Source organism: Bubalus bubalis, chromosome 8 (genome assembly GCF_019923935.1).
Source record: "Bubalus bubalis isolate 160015118507 breed Murrah chromosome 8, NDDB_SH_1, whole genome shotgun sequence".
In the NCBI taxonomy this organism is placed as follows: Eukaryota; Metazoa; Chordata; class Mammalia; order Artiodactyla; family Bovidae; genus Bubalus; species Bubalus bubalis.
The window spans coordinates 98,765,929-98,787,370 of record NC_059164.1 but is presented as its reverse complement, the minus strand read 5'-3'; the positions used below and the strand labels follow the sequence as shown (position 1 = coordinate 98,787,370).

At 38.2% G+C, this 21,442-nt stretch overlaps 1 protein-coding gene across 7 annotated transcripts in view; it reads left to right on the top strand.

The window, feature by feature from the left end:
- Positions 1 to 644: 644 nt before the first annotated feature.
- Positions 645 to 21,442, top strand: part of CNOT4 (CCR4-NOT transcription complex subunit 4) — a 153,841-nt gene continuing 133,043 nt past the window's right edge. Inside the window, exon 1 of one of the 7 annotated variants that reach the window (XM_006079853.3) lies at positions 645 to 1,003. The gene's annotated coding sequence lies outside the window, so the exon portion shown is untranslated. Of the gene's footprint in view, positions 1,004 to 1,061; positions 1,839 to 21,442 lie in introns of those variants that run through there. The other 6 variants (XM_006079854.3, XM_006079855.3, XM_006079856.3 and 3 more) reach the window with 6 other exon arrangements.

The following is a 21,442-nucleotide window of genomic DNA, read 5'->3' as shown; positions in this document are numbered from 1 at the left end:
AAATTGCGAGTGCATTCTTATAGTCCTTGGCCTGTATTGATGTGTGAAGGGTTTGTGAACTCCGCGCGCAGAGCTGTGCAGGCTGGAAACCGAACTAACACTAATATGCAAAGTCCGCATAATGTTCTCAAATTGACCTCATCAGAAACACATTTTTGTAAGTGAGTGGGTCTGCCGTTCTCCTGTACTTCTGTACAGGACAATTTAGGATTACCTCTTCAGGGGAGATTAATGGTGAGGATGGGAAGAAGGGTGATGGCTCCAAAAAGCGCAAACAGGGGAAACGAGATAACTCTCACTTTTCGAAAAACGAACGCTAATTCAGTATCTAATTCCCACCCTAGATCAAATCCCGCGCTCCTCCTACCCCCGCATCTGCCTCTACCCCGCCCTCTCTGATACCTATAGTGGGCGGAGCAGAGAAAAGACGTTCTCGGCTCCCCTCAAATTGGTTATGCCCGCCCCGAGTTTTGGTTTCCCATATTTGAGCAAACACTGAGGAAACGGAACCGCTAACGTAGGCCGCCGACCAAATGACAGCGGAGCAGCACACACGAGGGCCGAGAAGGAAGCAAAACACGAAAAAAAGGCAATAGTGTAGCAGCCACGTGAGGCAGGCGATGCCAGCCGCCCTCCGAGTGAGAACTTCAACTCCCGGCTTGCAGCTGGGCGGTTACCCTCGCAGAACTACAACTCCCAGGGTGCTGCGGGAGCGGCCACCCGCCACTCCTCCCGCCCCTCCCCCGCCCCTCCCGGCCGGATCGGCGTGCGCCTGCGCACGGGAGCCCGGAGGAGTCTTACCCTAATGTAAGATGGTGGCCCGTCTGGCTGTGGAACCCACCGAAAGCTGAGAGTCTCTCTCTCAGTCGTAAAGGTCGGACTCGCTGAAGCAATCAGACCCGGTTCTGAAGAGTTTTTTTCCCCGACACTCGTTCAGTGGTCTCTCGTGAGGACGCGGCAGCGCGTGGAGTCGGCTAAGGGAAAAGCGAGGCAAGGCAGGCGGGTGAGTCTATGCGGGGCTGGGCTTTAGGGGAAACCCAGGGCTGACCGGCTACGAGAGAGCGGAGGCTTCGCTGGGACTGTGCAGGCCGCACCCCCCTTTCTCCCCACCCCCCCGCCTCATCTTCACCCTCCTCCTTCTCGATCTTCCTCCTCCTCGTCTTCCTCCCTCTCCCCCCTACGCCACAGCAGTTACCACCAGGAAAAGGGAGCGGGGCAGAAGGCAGCGCGGCGGCGAGCGCCGGCTGCTTCGAAAATCTCTTCAATTGGGCAGCTGAGGCGGCTGCTCGTCTTCAGCGCTTTCCTCTACATTTTTGTAGGAGCAGCAATCTTAAGTCTCAGGACTCCTTGTTTTCCCAGCCCCCTTGCCCCTCTCTGACGTCCTTTCCCAGTGGACCCCGTCTCCCAGGACCAAAGCCATCACTCCCACTCTGACCGGTGCCGCTGCTGCTGCTCATTAATCCTACTGCTCGTTGCCCACTCGTCCTGCTGCTGCTTTTTTTTTTTTTTTGCTACCACTCTGGAGTTAGCCTTTGCCCCCCTCTGTTGCTTGCAGTCAGCCCCTTAGCCTGTCTTGCTACCCTGGAGCTTCCGATTTGCTGTCTTTCCTTTAACCACATCTGTCATTTAAAAGCTGCCCCTTAACTATCTCGATTGTGCCGCTGCTCGTTCTAACCCACCTGTTTCACAGCTTTCTTGGGTATTGTCCTTTCCTTCCCTCTTTCCTAACTGATTGTTTCAGCATACTCTTCCAGAAAAAAAAAAAAAGAAAAGAAAGAAAGGGACGCCCCGTGTTGGCCCCTGAAAAGTCAAGGAAGTTGGGAAGTGAATGAAGTGAGGTAGGATACTATTAAACATTTTGAGTGAAGATCGTTTATAAAGGCTATTCCGGAGAGGAGCGTCTTCGTTTTGCTCCCAGTGATCAATTTGTGGATTATTTGCTCTGTTGGGACGTGGTTTTGTTTTGGTTTGTTTTTCTTTTTTCATTTTGGACCGGTTTCTCCATGCTACCAAACGTTCTTCTGAATTGCATCTCCCCAGGACACTTAGTATGGGCTCTGATGATACCAACAAATATTAGCCTAGGCGTTTAAAAATAAGATAAATCTGACACACAATCAAATTCATCTGTGAGCTTCACGAGCAAATATAAATGGTATTTTGATTATATGCAGGTTATATGTGGGTTACGGATTCCTTTCAAATTGAGAATTGATTATTGACTCAGTTTTATTGATGTTCAGCTTAATTGATGACATTTTATTTATAGTTTGAGTGGAAATTTCCTCTCTGGCTAATACCAGATTGACTTAATATTTTTGGATTTGGTAAGTTCTTTCTTTTAACATTTCTAGAATGGTAGGTATCAGAATACATTATCTTCTTTTGAAAACTATTAGGTATATAAGCAAAAGAAAAATCGATTTTTTTCTAGAACGAAATCCCTCATTTTTTTCATAGGAAAGAAGGGGGCTGGGAAAAGAAATGACAAAGCTGTACACATAAATGCATTTGGTAACACTCACTGTCATTATTGTTTACATTAAGAAACAGAAAGCTAGAAGCCAAGGGTGGCTTATGATGTCTGTTTTGGTGAAAGCGAAATTAAAATGTCCTGAGTAATGGCATAAAGAGAAGAAGGAGCTTTTGCTATAATCAGACTACTGTGAAGTAAAGAATTACCAGAAAAACAGACAGGATTACATAGATCAAATACATACATCTCAAATTTAAACATGAATAAGACATTGTATTCATAAGATATATATAAAAACGTTAAAAGTCATAGTAGCAATCTCATGCAGCAATATACCTCTTACTTGCAAAAGTAATAATACCTCAAATGTAAATATAAATACATACAGCTGCCCTTTAAATCACTTTTGGAGATTACTGCATTAATTGTGATTTTTACAGATTTTATCTGTAGTACTTGAGGAATCTTATATTTGACATTACATTCACTTGATTGTGATAAATGGTCTGTTTCATCAAATGTAAACCAAGGTTAGGAAAAGCTTCATTTTTCCTTTCAGCCACTTAAGCCACAATTTGGGGAAACTGAATTAATCTCTACTCTTTGGAGATTTAGAAGCAATTCATGTAGCAAACCTTGTGTTGAGTTATAACCTGAGCTTTTTTTTTTTTATAAGTATTACTTTTAGTTTATATTAGTAGGAAAATATTTAATACAATTGATCTTCAACTCTAAGCAAAAAATACATTTCATTTTTCTTTTTAATACACTGGTGGAGAAGCTTTCTACTATGAACAATCTGAATGGGTTTAGAAACCTTTGGCAGTCATGCTTTGCTGAATTGTAAGCTATGTATTCTAGGAGAGGACAGTCTGGCAGAAGAAGGTAAATGATTTTAATATATCTTTTCTTTTGTAAAGCTATTTTGCTTCAATAAAAAATGTTCTCAAGTAGTTTTCTCCACTCTATACTTTTTTTACCTGCAGTCATCAAATTCTTACTTTCAGCACTGTGAAGTCAAAATGAATTCACTTTGGGATCTTTAACACATCTGAAGAAGATAATCTGAAGTGCTTTGATATTTTGATAGGAAATAGCTGAGATTTCAAAATATTTTTGTATGGTTTATTGCATCTTCCTAATTTTATGGGGTTTTTTTGGGGAGGGGGGAGATAGTTTGAAATACTTTCTGTTGGGTTCAGTAGTTGAATTCTTCAATCAATAGATTATTTCTAAAGGAGGGTTTTTGAATGTGAATTACTTAAGGTAAACTTATTATAAAATTTGTTTATATGAAGTTCTGTAGACAAACCTTTTATGAGGCATAAGACTATAACCACATGGCAAAGTGCAGAAAAATTGTTTTGTAATGCCCTTCAACTTCAGTCTGAATGGAGCACTAGCGATAACTTGCGGTTTATCACTTTGTAAAAGAAAGAGAGCATTGCTTAAGGATGAGCATCTTGCATTAGGGGAATTTTATTTTTAAGATGATGTTCTATATATATATATATTAAGTTAATGAAAAAATACCTTCTCAGTTTAAGCACTATGATTTTAGAAATCTTCCCTTTCTCTCTTTCACTACTCCTGTCTTAAGGTTAAGCCACACTGTTGATTAAAACATTTTTTTTTCTTTTTGGTGCCTGCAAATAGCAGTTGATTGAATCCCTTTCAACTCAGTGTTACTATTTTTATAGACCATTCAAGTGAAGTAGAAAGTTTTAATTTGTGAAAACTTAAGCATTTGCTGAAAATTCAGTTAGTTTTTTGTCATTAGATATACTACTGTCTTTTGACTTTTTGTGAAGGAAGTTACATTCATCTCAGCTGATTCTAAAGAAAAACAGTAGGGAAATAGGTTATAGAGATTTTTGGTGCTCTAGAAATAGTATAACTAGAATGTACTACATAACTTTTCTCAAAGGATTTCTTAATCTAAGTGGAACTTGTAAATGGTTTTCATCCCACTGGAGTAGCATGTATTGGATAAAATTTGTTAACACATTTTGAGATTAAAAAAAAATCTGTGTTTAACTCAGATATTAGGAAAAATGTGCAAATGGTCCATTCTTTGTGGTAGTACCCCTGATATTTTAAAAAGTAATGTTTTTTCTCAAAAGTCTAGAGTATACAAATGGTAAAGATGGGCATTATTTACTCAGTGATGTGATGAAAGAAGATAAGTGGGACCTTTAATCCTATATTTAGTGGTTTTCTGAAAAGGTTTTTGATATTTATGTGATCTTTATTAGAAAAGATTTTGTGGTAAATGTCAACTTTTTCAGGTGTAATAATATTAATTCAATAGGTTTTGTCTCATTTCTTTTTCATAGCATGATTCTTGTATTTTTTAATGAGAAAGTAGTTTATAGAAGAGAAAATTTCAGCACTCTTTTGGCCCCTTAGATTAGCTTTCCTATCTAGCAGTTTTTCTTTTACTGGAAGAGGGAAATTACATGCTACTAAAAAGAAGATCATTACCTTTACTTGCTAGGAAAATGAAACTTTAAAGATAGGGCAAGTACAAGGCAATTTGAATATGTTTATTTTTCTTCTAAGAAGTTTATTTGTGAGTATGGTTTCATTCTTTCTAAACTCTGTTTATATAAGAAAGTTGTCTTGTTTTAAACTTTAATTGTATTGGGTGATGGACAGATGATGTATTGCTATTAGGATAAAGCTTGCTGTTTATTTGTTGTTCAGTTGCTCAGTCGTGTCAGACTTTGCGACCCCATGGACTGCAGCACACCAGGCTTCCCTGTCCTTCACCATCTCCTGGAGTTTGCTTAAACTCATGTCCATTGAGTCAGTGACGCCATCCAGCCATCTCATCCTCTGTCCCGCCCCTCTCCTCCTGCCCTCAATCTTTCCCAGCATCAGGGTATATGAGATATCTGTTCACAGTCACTGGGTTTTTAGTTATGGTATCTAAAACCTACCCTCTTGAATATTTAGAGAAATTGTGGAGAAGGGGAAATCAAAATAATCAGATTAGTGTGTATATATGCCTAAAACTAGTTTGGGAGAAAAAGAAGTCAAGGCAAAGAAGCAGTGTAATTAGAATAAAATGTCAACATTTAAAGATAATAGGTGTTTGTATTACTGCTTTTAAAAAGAGTTAGTTAATGATGATGTAGAGAAATGGTGGTTGAATTTTGATAAGTAGCTGTAGACTGAACTACCAAAGGGATGGAGCATTCCTTAGTAGCAGCAAACAGATGCATTAAGGCAAATATCTGAAATTTCTTAAACATAATTTTCAGTTCTCAGAATAAAGAGGAAGTGCTTATTTTTCTGATTATTTAATACTCTACTAAGTCAGTCTCTGTTAAGAGCAATAGTGTCTTCAGATTGTAAATTTCTTGAAGTAGCGTTGACTGATTTGGCTTATTGAACGTTGATTGTAGCAGCTTTTTTTTTTTTTTTTTTTTGCCTTTTGTATTTTGCTTTTTTTTTTAAAACAGCTGATTTTCAGCTGTTGTTTGGGTGGGTCCTTTTGTGAATGCTGTAATTGAGTGAGAATTTGAAATATAAACAGTATTGCTTTTGGTAGTAGATTAATTTTTCTTTTGATGGTGATCCTTTCCATTTAGATTGTTTTTCTTTAATTTTTAAATTAATTCTTAGTTGAGAATTAGAATCATACAAGTTTCCTGCCAAGTTAGATCTTTCCAGAATTTTTTTCTTACTTTAAATAGGGACCTGGGTATTTGTTGGGTAACGAAAAGTGGTATTCTGTGCCTTGGTTTTGTCATTTAAAATCAACTATAGACTTATCAGTGTTAAAAATAAAAAAACTTATTGTGGAAAATTTTAAACAGAGGTAGACAGAAATCTCTGATACAGACAGAAATGTCTGTGTCACTTCAAAGATCAACTCGTAGTCAACCTGAGTTCACCTGGTACCTTCACTTAGTTTACTCCTTGTCCCCCTACTCTTTGACCTGGATTATTTTGAAGAAAATCCTCATCTTCACAATTATTTCATATGAGCTAGAAATCTTTTGACTTAAAAATCCTTGGTTGTTTTTTTTTTAAGCAAGATTATTCAGTCAGTCTGTCAAATAGTCTTTAAGTATTTATTACAGATGTGCTTCTTGGAAAACGGTTCAGCCTCTTCTAAGAGTTTATTATCTTGTTGGGTGTACTTCCATAATTATTAACTAGTGCTAACCAAAACATAATAGATCTAATGCTTTGATTCATAGGTCTGAGTCCAGTATGTTAGTGTTGAGATATTTAGAAGTAGGGCTTCTTGAGAAAGTAGGACTTGAATAAAGAATATGTACTGTCTGTATAGGCAGAGCGTCTTCAGAAGGAGAACATTCCATACATTCCATGTGGAGCATGGAAGCAGGAGCAGACACGTTGATGGGGACCAGCATGATGTGAGAGAGAGAGGAGTCTGATCTCAGTGGAATAAGGTGCTAATTTCTGAGAATGGTGTCAGAGAAATTAGTATGCTAGAGTCAGGCTAGATTATGAGGTGTATTCAGTGTCAGGTTGAATCTGATGTGCTAAATAGTAAGGAGCCAGTAGGTTGGTTGGCGCAGGAGATGACATAGTAAAAGTACTTTCTAGAAAGATCCCTCCTTCAGTAGTGTGCAGTGTATTGTGGGGTGGACAGTTGAGTTGAGTGAGAAAAATTAATGAGTAGACTACGGAGGTAAGGCACCGTCTGAGAGATGTTGGTGTGACATCTCATAGATTCCATCTTCTCTTCAGTCCTTTACATCCAGAAATGACAACAAGGTTTTGAAGAGTAGAAAACTGAAGAAATGTAGTCTCTTTGTCTTTGATAGTAAACTGCAATTTGTTATCCAAGCCCAGCTTTTGGAAAGGAAGCGATGCATGATTTCTCAAAATAACAATCTCAAAAAATTTCAGCAGAAAATAACCACCAGTATTTTCAAATAATTTTAGTTATGTGTGCACTGAGAAATAAGAGTTTAGAAAATAAAATCTTTATTACATGATGATGAGATGGAACATATTTCATCTGTAAAATAGGAATTGATGCCTTATCTGCTTAAATGTGTATGAGTTCAGGATTATTAGGAAATGTATGTTTGAACAGCTTGTAACCAGTATATATTATTGGGTGTCTTTAAAGTTTAATAGTGACCTAATGAAAGCAGAAGGAATGGCATAAAATTCTGATGAATAGAACACTAATATTGTCAACCCCAAGCTCCCGTAAGGATGAATAAGGATAGGTCAGCAGGCCAAAGAAGAATGTAGGGCCATTATTAAGTGAAAGTTTATTCTTTGATTTATTTTGATTATACTTTGTTTTGCAGAGGTATTCTAAACAGATCTGGTTAAACAACAGGCTTATTTGGAATTTTTTTTTTTTTTAAGTTTTGAGACCCTGGAAGTTATTCTTTTCTTTGTTTTGGTTTGTTTACTCTTCATTAAACCAACTTTCTTCATCTATTGTGTATTTCTGGATAGCATGCTTGCTTTGTTTTGTGAAGGAAAATTTCATTTTGTATCTTAAAGCAACGGGGAAAAAGTAGATTTCTTGTTCTGGCTTTGTAAATAGTAGATGAGTAATACTGTATTTTCATTTCTTCTCTTTCTGATTCCCTCAATATGACACTTAGTCCCTTTTTACAACATTTAGCATGTAGATCTCAAGAATTATCACAATTGAGTCTGAAAATATGTCAAGCTTGGGGTGCTTACAGCTTCAAAATGACTTATCAATCATTTTCTTTCCTATTATTAATATAAAAGATCTACCATAATGCCATGAATATTTTGGGAAATTATAATAAGAATAAAGATAATAACGTAATATAGTGCTTTGTTGGGAAATATGTGTTTTTCATTGATGTTCCTTCCATCCTGTACCTCCTTAATCCTGGTAATGTGACAGAGCTATTTCTGACATTTTCCCCCTTTATTTAGCGGGTTATGTGTGCTGTCTAATATGGTCACTAGAATAGAAAGCTGTTGCTTTCTCCTTTGGTATATTTTAACAGAGCCTTTCATATTTTAATTTTGGATTTAAGATTGAATTGAGATCGCCTTTGTGCAGAAGAATCTTGAGGATTATGCTTCTTTCTCATTCCCAGTGTACGTGGAAAGGAAGTAAATTATCAAATATGCAGTATAGGAGAGCCTTAGTATTTGAGAATATTTTCAGTGGTAGCTGCCAATCTATTCTTTTCCTCCAGGAACTTTTAATTTAATGCCTTGAGTATGGAGCCACGATGAAGGGGTGGTAGTGAAGTGAAAGTCACTCAGTTGTGTCCAACTCTTTGTGACCCATGGACTATACAGTCCATGGAATTCTCCAGGCCAGAATACTGGAGTGGGTAGTTGTTCCCTTCTCCAGGGGATCTTTCAAACCCAGGTCTCCCGTGCTGCAGGTAGATGCTTTACCAGCTGAGCCACCAGGGAAAGGAATACTCGAGTCGGTAGTCTGTCCCTTCTCCAGGTGATCTTCCCGACCCAGAAATCCAGCGGGGGTCTCCTGCCTTGCAGGTGGATTCTTTACCAGCTGAGTTACCAGGGAAGCCCCGAGGGGTTGATAGGGAGGGGAGCAAATGGTTCCATTCTCCAAAAGGCTCTCCCAGATTTTAACAACTTGAATTAATGTCAAATTATTTGTATTTTGCATAGCTTTATTCATATAAATCTTGGAAAAGGGCCCTTTTTGTGTGTGTGGCTTTGGGAGTGTCTTGAGTTGCTACGAGGGCAGGTGCATTGCAAACCTAGGAAAAGGGAAGATAGGCAGAAAATACAGTGAAAGTCTTCAAATTCTAATAACGGCCACAGTGCATTTTTGCCTCAGGCATTGATGGTACTGGCTCCTTTGCTGCCTTTGGCTACGTACTTTAGGTTTTCTAAGTTAGGCTACTAGTTGGGAAGGCTACAAACTTTAGCCTTTTCTAAGTCAGATTAGCTTCCTTCTCCAGGCTTCGGCATTTTAATCTCTCTAGCTCAGAACCTGACAATTGTGTCTTTAATCTGCCAGGAAGAAGGGGGAAATGGGAAAGAGGAGAAAGTGATATGTATGATACTCCTCATCTGTTCGTAAGTTGGCATAAGATTATTCTAAGATTATTTTATACAAGAACCTCTTCCTTTCATTTTTAATTGTATGTAATTAGTTATAAAATAGCTTCATAAATTTCCTAAATGAATCCTTAGAAATCTTGTAAAATGTGCTTTAGCCATAGAGTTGGTGATAGGTTGCAGGGTATGGATATAAGTTAGGTGCTTAGTGGTACTTCTTTAGGAATGTCTTGCTTCTATTAAAATCTTTTTTGTTATACTAGACCTAGTATAGATGTGAGTTTTGCTTCTAGAAAGTAAAGCTAGTGGTCTTTGTTTGTTTAAGGTAGTTACTTTCCCTGCACTGTATTCTAATCTGTTTGATCCTAATGAAAACAAGTATGACAATAAAATACTTTAATAGCCATGCTAATAAAAGACCATTTGTTAGTCGTATGTCCCTATCAGTTCAGTTCAGTTGTTCAGACCTGTCCGACTCTTCGCGACCCCATGAATCGCAGCACGCCAGGCTTCCCTGTCCATCGTCAACTCCCGGAGTTTACTCAGACTCATGTCCATCGAGTTGGTGATGCCATCCAGCCATCTCATTATCTGTCATCCCCTTCTCCTCCTGCCCCAATCCCTCCCAGCATCACGGTCTTTTCCAATGAGTCAGCCTTTTCCATGAGGTGGCCAAAGTAGTGGAGTTTCAGCTTTAGCATCAGTCCTTCCAATGAACACACAGGACTGATCTCCTTTAGGATGAACTGGTTGGACCTCCTTGCAGTCCAAGGGACTCTCAAGAGTCTTCTCCAACACCACAGTTCAAAAGCATCAATTCTTAGGCACTCAGCTATCTTCACAGCCCAACTCTCACATCCATACATGACCACTGGAAAAACCATAGCCTTGACTAGATGGACCTTTGCTGGCAAAGCAATGTCTCTGCTTTTGAATATGCTATCTAGGTTGGTCATAACTTTCCTTCCAAGGAGTAAGCATCTTTTAGTTTCATGGCTGCAGTCACCATCTGCAGTGATTTTGGAGCTCAAAAAAATAAAGTCTGACACTGTTTCCACTGTTTCCCCATCTATTTCCCGTGAAGTGATGGAAGCAGATGCCATGATCTTTGTTTTCTGAATGTTGAGCTTTAAGCCAGCTTTTTCACTCTCCTCTTTCATTTTCTTCAAGAGGCTTTTACTTCCTCTTCACTTTCTGCCATAAGGCTGGTGTCATCTGCATATCTGAGGTTATTGATATTTCTCCTGTCAATCTTGATTCCAGCTTGTGTTTCTTCCAGCCCAGTGTTTCTCGTGATGTACTCTGCATATAAGTTAAATAAGCAGGGTGACAATATACAGCCTTGACGTATTCCTTTTCCTACTTGGAACCAGTCTGTTGTTCCATGTCCAGTTCTGACTGTTGCTTCCTGACCTGCATATAGGTTTCTCAAGAGTCAGGTCATCTGGTCACTGGTATTCCCATCTCTTTCAGAATTTTCCACAGTTTATTGTGATCTACACAATCAAAGGCTTTGGCATAGTCAATAAAGCAGAAACAGATTTTTTTCCTGGAACTCTCTTGCTTTTTTGATGATCCAGTTGATGTTGGCAATTTGATCTCTGGTTCCTCTGCCTTTTCTAAATCCAGCTTGAACATCTGGAAGTTCATGGTTCACGTATTGCTGAAGCCTGGCTTGGAGAATTTTGAGATTACTTTACTAGCGTGTGAGATGACTGCAGTTGTGCGGTAGTTTGAGCATTCTTTGGCGTTGCCTTTCTTCGGGATTGGAATGAAAACTGACCTTTTCCAGTCCTGTGGCCACTGCTGAGTTTTCCAAATTTGCTGGCATATTGAGTGCAGCACTTTCACAGCATCATCTTTCAGGATTTGGAATAGCTCAACTGGAATTCCATCACCTCCACTAGCTTTGTTCATAGTGATGCTTTCTAAGGCCCACTTGACTTCACATTCCAGGATGTCTGGCTCTAGATGAGTGATTACACCATCATGATTATCTAGGTCGTGAAGCTCTTTTTTGTACAGTTCTGTGTATTCTTGCCACTTCTTAATATCTTCTGCTTCTGTTAGGTCCATACCATTTCTGTCCTTTATCGAGCCCATCTTTGCATGAAATGTTCCCTTCGTATCTCTAATTTTCTTGAAGAGATCTCTGGTCTTTCCTGTTCTGTTGTTTTCCTGTATTTCTTTGCATTGATCACTGAGGAAGGTTTTTTTATTTCTCCTTGCTGTTCTTTGGAACTCTTCATTCAGTTGCTTATATGTTTTCTTTTCTCTTCTGCTTTTCTCTTCTTTTCACAGCTATTTTTAAGGCCTCCTTAGACAGCCATTTTGCTTTTTTGCATTTCTTTTCCATGGGGATGGTCTTGATCCCTGTCTCCTATACAATGTCACCAACCTCCGTCCATAGTTCATCAGGTACTCTATCAGATCTAGTCCCTTAAATCTATTTCTCCCTTCCACTGTATAATCATAAGGGATTTGATTTAGGTCATACCTGAATGGTACCCTATATGTATATATAAATATATAAAAATATATTTTGTCATGCCTAGCAAATATTTTCAGCAGCTTTGGAGAACTTTGAATAACATGATGTGTTTGTGTTTACAGATTGTGCTTTTTATAATGTACTACTAAATTCTACAATCTTTAAAACTTGGCATTATATTAAAAGCAATATTGCTCTTAGAGTAAAGGAGTTAAATGATTTTTTTTTTTAATACAGTTGAACATAGTTTTCATTGGCCTCTAGATTGCATTGCCAGCCCTTTGAATTCCTATTTTTATTTATTGCTTCTGCTGCGAGTATTATGCAGTATAGTATGGAACCAGGTTGCCTGAACGTGAATCTTAACTTTACCACATACTTCTTGTCAGACCCAGGGCAAGTGACTTTATCCTATCAGGGCCTTAGTTTCCTCATTTGTAGGATGCAGCCATTAAGATTGTTGTGTGGAATAAATGATTTAATGTCTATAAAATGCGTGGAATAGTGTTTGGCATATAGTCTTGTCTTGTATGTGTGCTGAGTTGTGTCTGACTTTTTGCAGCCCCATGGACTGTAGCCCACTAGGCTCCTCTGTCCGTGAGATTTCCCAGGCAAGAATACTGGAGTGGGTTGCCATTTCCCAACCCAGGGATTAAACCTGTGTCTCTTGTGTCTCCTGCATTGGCAGCAGGATTCTTTACCACTAGCGTCACCTGGGAAACCCTTGACATGTAGTTAGCCCTGTAGAAGTGTTTGCTGTTTTTACACATTTGAAAGGATTTTTTAAAAAAAATCTGTTTCTGTAGACTTTTTTATTCAGTATACTTTTTTGTGTCTAGGTAGTGGACATATGTTTTCAGTAGTTATTTGACCAACTAGAAATACAACTAAAGTGTTTTAGGGGGTAATCCAAGTACTGACCTACCTAGGATTCTTTTGAATCAAGGAATAATAGAAAGTGAATCTGGATAGGTATAATAGAAAATAATTATGAGTGTTTTAAATGAAGACAGAGAAATTTAGATGTGATTGGTAAGAGGGGAATCATTGCAGTCACTTCAAATTCGTTTTTTTAAGTTGGGGAGAGATGTGTTTAAAATAGTGTTTCAGTTCAGTTCAGTCGCTCAGTCGTGTCCAACTCTTCGTGACCCCATGGACTGCAGCATGCCAGGCCTCCCTGTCCATCACCAACTCGTGGAGCTTGCTCAAACTCAAGTCAGTGATGCCATCCTACCATCTCATCCTATGTCTTTCCCTTCTCCTCCTGCTTCAATCTTTCCCAGCGTCAGGGTCTTTTCCAATGAGTCGGCTCTTCACATCAGGTGACCAGAGTATTGGAGCTTCCGCTTCAGTAAATATTCAGCCCTTCCAGTGAATATTCAGGATTGATTTTGTTTAGGATTGACTGGTTTGATCTCCTTGGTTTCCAAGGGACTCTCAAGAGTCTTCTCCAACACCATAGTTCAGAAGCATCAATTCTTTGGCGTTCAGCTTTCTTTATGGTCCAACTCTCACATCCATACATTACTACTAGAAAAACCATAGTATTTAGGGGAAGATGGTTTTGAGTATCTGTGGTAGCATAGATACTTGATTTTATGTGGAAAAGATATTATTTGTTTATTCTGTTCATTGATGTATCCAGAGTGACTCAAACAGTGCCTGGTAGATAATAAGATGCTTGATAAATATTTATTGGATGAATGAACCTTGAGGGGGACTGAGATAACAGACAAATATAAAGGAAAGTAAGCTTTTGGGATCCCTACCTTTAAAGGGGTAGAAGTAAAAAAAAAAAAAAAGGTATTATTAACGGAACAACTGGAGAAGTAAAAAGAAGGTGGAAAAGTATGTCTCAGAAAACAAATGAAGAATTTCCTAGGGCGGAAGACACAGGGATAGGAAGATCCAGTATGATATCACTTTGACCTCAGGAGGAAAGAAGGAATTGACACAATTCAGTGTAACATTCCAGGAGAATGAGACCAGAGAAACCTCTTTGGCTTGTGGTGGGATGGTCACTAATCATATTAGAGCAGTTTCATTAGTCTGGGAATGTGAATCAGATTGGGGGGAGCTAAGGGAAATGGTAAGTAGAGACTGTAGGTAAAGACTGTTCAGTAGTAGGGAATGACTGTAAAAATGTCAGTAAAACATTATAATAGCAGCTTTCATAATTATTGAATATGTAATATGAGAGATTCTGTTTATTAGAAATGAGAAAACGAGGCAGTCTTTGTGCTGAATGTTCTTAAATTTCACAGTATAGAAGACTTATTAAACATGCTGCTTCAGGGCTCTGCCACTTGCTAAATAGCTCTGTAGTCTTGAGGAAAGTTGCTTAATCTTCTTGTGCATTGGTTTTCTTCCTTGTAAATGATGGAGATCTAGTTCATAGATCTGGTATGTTTATAGATCTATGTTATTTCTTAGATCTGTTAATCTTTTTAAAATGCTTAGAAAATGCTTGGTATGTAGTAAATATTTGATAAATATTACCTGTTATTACCATCCACTGCTGAAGTGAGGGTAAAGAGTAGGATTGGACAATAGAAGAGAAGAAATAGGAAAAAAAATTAATAAAATCGTTGCCAAGTAGTGGTAAGAACTGAATAGAAAAGCCTTAGTTAGAACCTTTGCTCTGACTGTCCCTCTGCCTGGAGAGCAGTTTTCCAGTTACTGTATAGCTGTCTCCACTCCCTCAGACCCTTGTTCACGTAGTGTACTTTTCATTAGGCCTGCCCTGTTTATTTACAGTTAGCATTCAAGCCTCTCTCCCCTAATACTTGCATTGTTTTACTTAAAAAAAATAAGTTGTCACTTCAGTTGTGTCCGACTCTTTGTGAACCTGTGAATTGTAGCCCGCCAGGCTCCTTTGTCCATGGGATTCTCTTAAGCAAGGACACTGGAGTGGGCTGCCATGCCCTCCTCCAGGGGATTGTCCCAACCCAGGGATTGAATCTGTTGCTCTTGATATCTCCTGTATTGGTAGGCAGGTTCTTACCACTAGCGCCACCTGGGAAGCCCTTAAAATACAGTACTTCAAACATATTGTATAATCCACTTACTTATTGTATATACTGGTTGTTGTCGATCTCCATCTACTAGGATGGGGATGTTTGTTCCTTGATAGACCCAGGTTCTGGGAATAATATTTGGTACATAGCAGGTGCTCAGTATATGCTCGTTGAATGAGTAAAGTATTTCACCATTGAGGCGAGGTGGGTGGGGAAAGCAATTTAAGTGGTGCTGGGGATACAATTTTGGAGGAAAAGCCAATTTTCTGAGATTGATGCATACTATATAGAAGTTGATCTTCTCAGATCCACTTCCTCTTCTCAAGTGGGTTTTCTGAGTCCATTTTGGTACTGGTTTTCCTGGAAATCACTTGGGAAACCCATCAAGCTGAGGAAAGAAAAATGTTAAGACACCTCTCTTTTCCTATAATAATTATATTTTACTTTTGATTAGCTGATAAAAGCTTAAATTTTTGTGTTTATTAGAATTTAGGAACTATTCTCTAGACTCTTTATATTATTAATTTTTAAAAACTCTACAGCCTCCCGGGTACATTGCAGTTTCCTCCTATGCCATCATTAGGGGAGAAGGAAAAGCCCTTTGCACTGAGACAAAGGGCAGTGCTTCCTCAGACTCTCACGTTCTATTGACAGGGAGCTTCTGACACCTCATTTCCCCTTCTGGCAGTCACAGGCTTGACACCACTGCTCGCCCGAAGTCCAAATCTCATTATATATTTTATCCCTTTTAATGTCAGTTACTGCCATTCTCCCAAGTGACAGTTCATGTCTCACACTTGAATCCTGACAAAGTTCTGTTTCTTACCTTTTCAGTCCTTTCCATCATCAGCAAAATTGCTTGTATCCTTGTTTGTCCCCCCCCCCCCCCCCAAACACTTCTCCACTTCCTACTGTTGTGAAGACACTGTCATCCTTGTATGCGTTGGCTATAATATTTTTCATTTCATTTTTATATGCTATCATCAAGGGTCAGTGGTGAGTTTCATGTACTGAGATTTAAGATTACATTTCCCATGATGACCTCTTCCATTGACTAGGAGTCAAAAAGGGAACCTGGTTTATATTGTCCAAAAACCCTTAGGTTTGCTGGCATTTCTTGCATTCTGAGCTACTCATCTTTTCTTGACTTTTAGCTCATAGTATATTGTCATTCTTGCTAATAACACTATCCGTTTAAAAATTCTTGATAGTTGCAGTGTATACCATTTGTGTTGTTTCTATTACTTTGACCTCTTAAGTTCTAAAATTCTTCTTTAATGATTTTGCTCTCCACCCTATCTCAGCCACTACTTCATGGTCGTGTCTTTTTTTTTTTTTTTTTCCCAGCTGTGCTGCATGGCATGTGGGATCCCAGTTCCCTAGGTCAGGATTGAACCTCTGCCCCGTTTAATGGTAGTGAGGAATCCTAACCACTGGACAGCCAGGGAAGTCCCCATCAGTTCAGTTCAGTTCAGTAGCTCAGTCATGTCCGACTCTTTGCAACCCCATGAATCGCAGCACACCAGGCCTCCCTGTCCATCACCAACTCCTGGAGTTCACTCAAACTCACGTCCGTCGAGTTGGTGATGCCTTCCAGCCACCTATCTTATCCTCTGCTGTCCCCTTTTCCTCCTGCCCCCAATCCCTCCCAGCATCAGAGTCTTTTCCAATGAGTCAGCTCTTCGCATGAGGTGGCCAAAGTACTGGAGTTTCAGCTTTAGCATCATTCCTTCCAAAGAACACCCAGGGCTGATCTCCTTTAGAATGGACTGGTTGGATCTCCTTGCAGTCCAAGGGACTCTCAAGAGTCTTCTCCAACACCACAGTTCAAAAGCATCAATTCTTCGGCGCTCAGCCTTCTTCACAGTCCAAATCTCACATCCATACATGACCACTGGAAAAACCATAGCCTTGACTAGATGGACCTTTGTTGGCAAAGTGATGTCTCTGCTTTTGAATATGCTATCTAGGTTGGTCATAACTTTCCTTCCAAGGAGTAAGCGTCTTTTAGTTTCATGGCTGCAGTCACCATCTGCAGTGATTTTGGAGCCCCAAAAAATAAAGTCAGCCACTGTTTCCACTGTTTCCCCATCTATTTTCCATGAAGTGATGGGAGCAGATGCCATGATCTTAGTTTTCTGAATGTTGAGCTTTAAGCCAATTTTTTCACTCTCCTCTTTCACTTTGATCGAGAGGCTTTTTAGTTCCTCTTCACTTTCTGCCATAAGGGTGGTGTCATCTGCATATCTGAGGTTACTGATATTTCTCCCGGCAATCTTGATTCCTGCTTGTGCTTCTTCCAGCGCAGCGTTTCTCATGATGTACTCTGCATATAAGTTAAATAAGCAGGGTGACAATATACGGCCTTGACGTACTCCTTTTCCTGTTTGGAACCAGTCTGTTGTTTCATGTCCAGTTCTAACTGTTGCTTCCTGACCTGCATATAGGTTTCTCAAGAGACAGGTCAGGTGGTCTGGTATTTCCATTTCTTTCAGAATTTTCCACAGTTTATTGTGATCCACATAGTCAAAGGCTTTTACATGGTCATATCTTATACCTTGTTATTACCAATAATGTGAGCCCTGCCTCCCATGATTTTCAAGTCATGCAACCCCTCTCTGACCACCATGTCTTTTCACTCCTTCCAGGCACTCCCCAACTCATCAGTCTTATTGTCATTAGGACCTCCAGTCCACAGATTTCTATTTTCTTTTGCACTGTTCCACCACCTCCCCACCCCCCACCTTGATTTTGTTTCTTCCCTTCTTACCTAGTGTACATTCATTACCTAGGTGTCAATCATTATATTCATGAGCTAGTGAGAGATTATTCTAGTCTATCTTATCTTAATTAAACCTTTAAGGCATATTTAACGTAGACTTTGATTATACCGATGTTTGTGGGTGGGGAAGTTGTCACAGATGGCTCATGGCCTGCTTTTCACCTCACTCACCCTCCTCTCCTCCATCCTACACACAAAAGACCTGACAACCTATATACCAGAGGAAATTGGGAAGAGAGGTTATGAGTTGGTTGCTATTACAGAAAGTTACTTTGAATGGAAGACTGGACCACCCTTTTAAATTAGAGATCCATTGGGACTTCCCTGGTGGCCCTGTGGTTACAATTCCATGCTCCCAATGTGGAAGACACAGGTTTGATCCCTTGTCAGGGAACTAAATCCCACGTGCCACACAGTGTGGCAAATAAAACAGCAATCTGTTGTTATTTCACTACTGCCTCTAACCTCCTTTAGCAACACTTGCTTCCTCCCCAGCTCCTGCCAAGCTCAGTGTCCTCCCTCTACGCCTGCCCTTTCTCTGTTTTTCCCTACTTCCACATGGATGTATTGTATTTCTTAAGAAATTTGGCTCTGTTTGAATTAGTATTTTATACTCTAAACTCTACTTTCAGATATCTTGATAGTCCATTCTGCCATCTGTGATGTGAGTTGGTTTTACTTTTGTTGATAAAGTTTCCAACAGAATGATACTGAACATGACAGCAAAAGGGTAATTTATAGAAATAGGGAAATCATGTGTAAAATTGTGGGGAAAATGAAAGATATGTTTTTTGGGTATTCTGAATGTACTTGTCATAATGCTTATGATTTCTAGAAGAGTTACACTGTATTTATTGCAACATGTAGAGACGCTTGGAGATTGGTTGAAAAAAGAACTTCATAGTTCATTCCTTTTATCTTTTCACTTCTATTCTCTGAAGCAGATGTTCTTTAATCAGTTTTCTTTTGATTCCCTTGCAGAATGTTCTTTTATACTGGGATCAGCAGTCATATTACAAGTTGGGATATTGTGTGTATGTTACTACTGATATCAGATCTTTTCATATTTTAGTACTTAGGACCATAGATTTGTACCAAGAGATTGGTCTGAAGATATATGTGTGTGTGTGTGTATATATATATATATATATATGTGCCTGTTTTCTCAAGCTGTTTCAGAGTTGTGGTGTTTATTGTGTTACCCATGAGCTATGTGTTGGCTTTTGAGCATTTGAAATGTGGCTAGTCTGAATTAAGTTGTGCGCTAAGTGTAAATTAATGATTACATGTTGAATTGATAATATTTTGGATATATTGGGTTAGATAAATTACCTATTCTTTTTCTCAGTGTGCCTAGTAGAAAATTTACAATTACATATGTGGTTTGCATTTTATTTCTCTTTGACATTGCTGTCTTATCTTACTTTTTCCTTTGTTCTAACAGTTTCAATTATTTTAATCCATTATATAGTCTCTAAAAATAATTTTGGTGTTATGTAATATAAAAGGATTTTTTTCCCGAAATTTAATATTTTTATGTTGTTATGCTTATTAGTATTCACTTTCTGAAACCCTGAGTTGTCTTTTTCTTTTCCTTTTTTTTTAACCTTTTGACTTGCATCTTTTCTTCTCATGGTACTATATAGGCATCTTATGCTTTCTGTATATTGTCTGGGAGAATTTTGGAGGAGTTTAAAAAGTATAAGAGTTTATCTTTTATTTACTACTTAATATTTAGGACTACTAATAGTATATTTTATAAATCATTCTGTTACTAATGTAAAATTTTAAAATTTAAAGTAAAGGCAATTTGTATCTGGTAGAAAAGAAAAGGGATTGAAAATTTCACATTGAAAGTCTGCTTGAACATAAAACCCAGCAAACAAATACACAAGCAAAAATGCACTGACTTAGTTTGCTGTTACAGGTTTTATAAACTTTCATAAACTTGGACCTTAGCACCATTGCTACTGTTTCTCCCTCCATGTTGCAGTCCTTTGAGGGTTTAAGTTTTTTATTTTATTTCTCTTACCTTTTCTGATCTTTGGGAAAAAAAGGATTCATATTGAGTTCAGGGAATACCTTTATATGGTTAAGCCTTAAACTGTTTAAAACAGTTTGTAGCTGTTTTTAAACAGTGGTTTTTTAAAAAGTGGTGTAGCTCAGATCTGGGTAATTTTTAAGTGAATAAATGATTTGGGTAACTGTGGATTATATTTTAAAGTGAGATGTTGACTTCTGAGCTCCAAAATATATTTCAAATTAATCTATCATATGTTGTTACCATCAAGCTATTAACAAAAATGGCTTTATTAGGCATTTGAAAATTATTTACTGGAGAACTATTTTATTATCCTTACCTACTTAGAGAATAGTAGGTACCTACATATTGAAAATTTATGTAAAAGCATATTCACAAGAAAGTATATAAGAAAAAAATTTGGCCAACAAGTTTGAATTTTTTTTTTTAATGATTGGAATTGATAAAATACAGGTTTAAAAATGAAAATTGGGAGAAAGGGTATATTGGGAGAAAATAGTAGAGAAATAGAGATAATAGGAATTGTGGGAAGGAAGTAGAAAAGTGAGCTCATAAAAGTTCACATTCTTAGATGCTCAATGGATGGATAATTTTGATACTCTTTGATAGACTGAAACAAAGACTTTGCTACTTGTCAACTTTCTGAATCTTAGAATACCCTGTTTAACTTTTTGGTTCTTCCTAAGTTTTGAAGATAGGCCTGATTTCTGTTGGCTGTGCAGACTTAGATTTGGGTTGATCTGTAAGAATAATTTCTGAATCCATCTATGTTGTGTATATCATATGTTCTTTTTTAATTTGCTGAGTAATATTTAATGGTGTGGATATATCACAATTTGTTTATTTGGCTTGTTTGTAGTTTTTTTGCTTTTCCTAGTTGAGTTGTTGTGAGCATTTGTGGACACATTTTTGCTTGTGAAAACTGTGAAAACACAGTTTTCATTTTGGGGGGATAAATTCCCAAGAGCACACTTACTTGATCATCAGATAAGTGCATATTTAGTTTTAGAAGAAGCTGTAAGACTATTTTCTAGAGTTGCTCTATGATGTTGCATTTCTGCAAGCATTGTATGAGTGATTCAGTTTCTCTGCATTTTAATCAGAGTGGGTGTGTATTATCCCTATTTTTTATTATAGTCATTCAAATAGATGTGTAATATTTCATTGTAGTTTTAATTTGCATTTCCTTATGGTTAAAGTTGTAGAACCCCTTTTCATGTCCTTATTGGTCATTTGTATATCCTCTTTGGTGAAATGTCTGATGTCTTTTGCCCATTTTCCAACTTGATATTTTTGCTCTTGAGTTGTGAGGGTTCTTTATATATTCTAGATATGAGTACTTTGTCAAGTACGTGGTTTGCAGATTTTTTTTCCCAGTATGTAGCTTGTCTTTTCATCTTCATAGGGTCATTCATAGAAAAAACTTATAATTTGATGAGGGCCACTATGTTAATTCTGTTTTATGTATTGTGCTTTTTGCTACAAGTCTAAGAACTTAGTCCTAGTCCTAGTCCTGAGTCTTGAAGATTTCTTTCTAAATTTTTTCCAAGAAATTTTATTGTCTTTCATTTTACATTTAGTGTATGATCCATTTTGAGCTACTTTT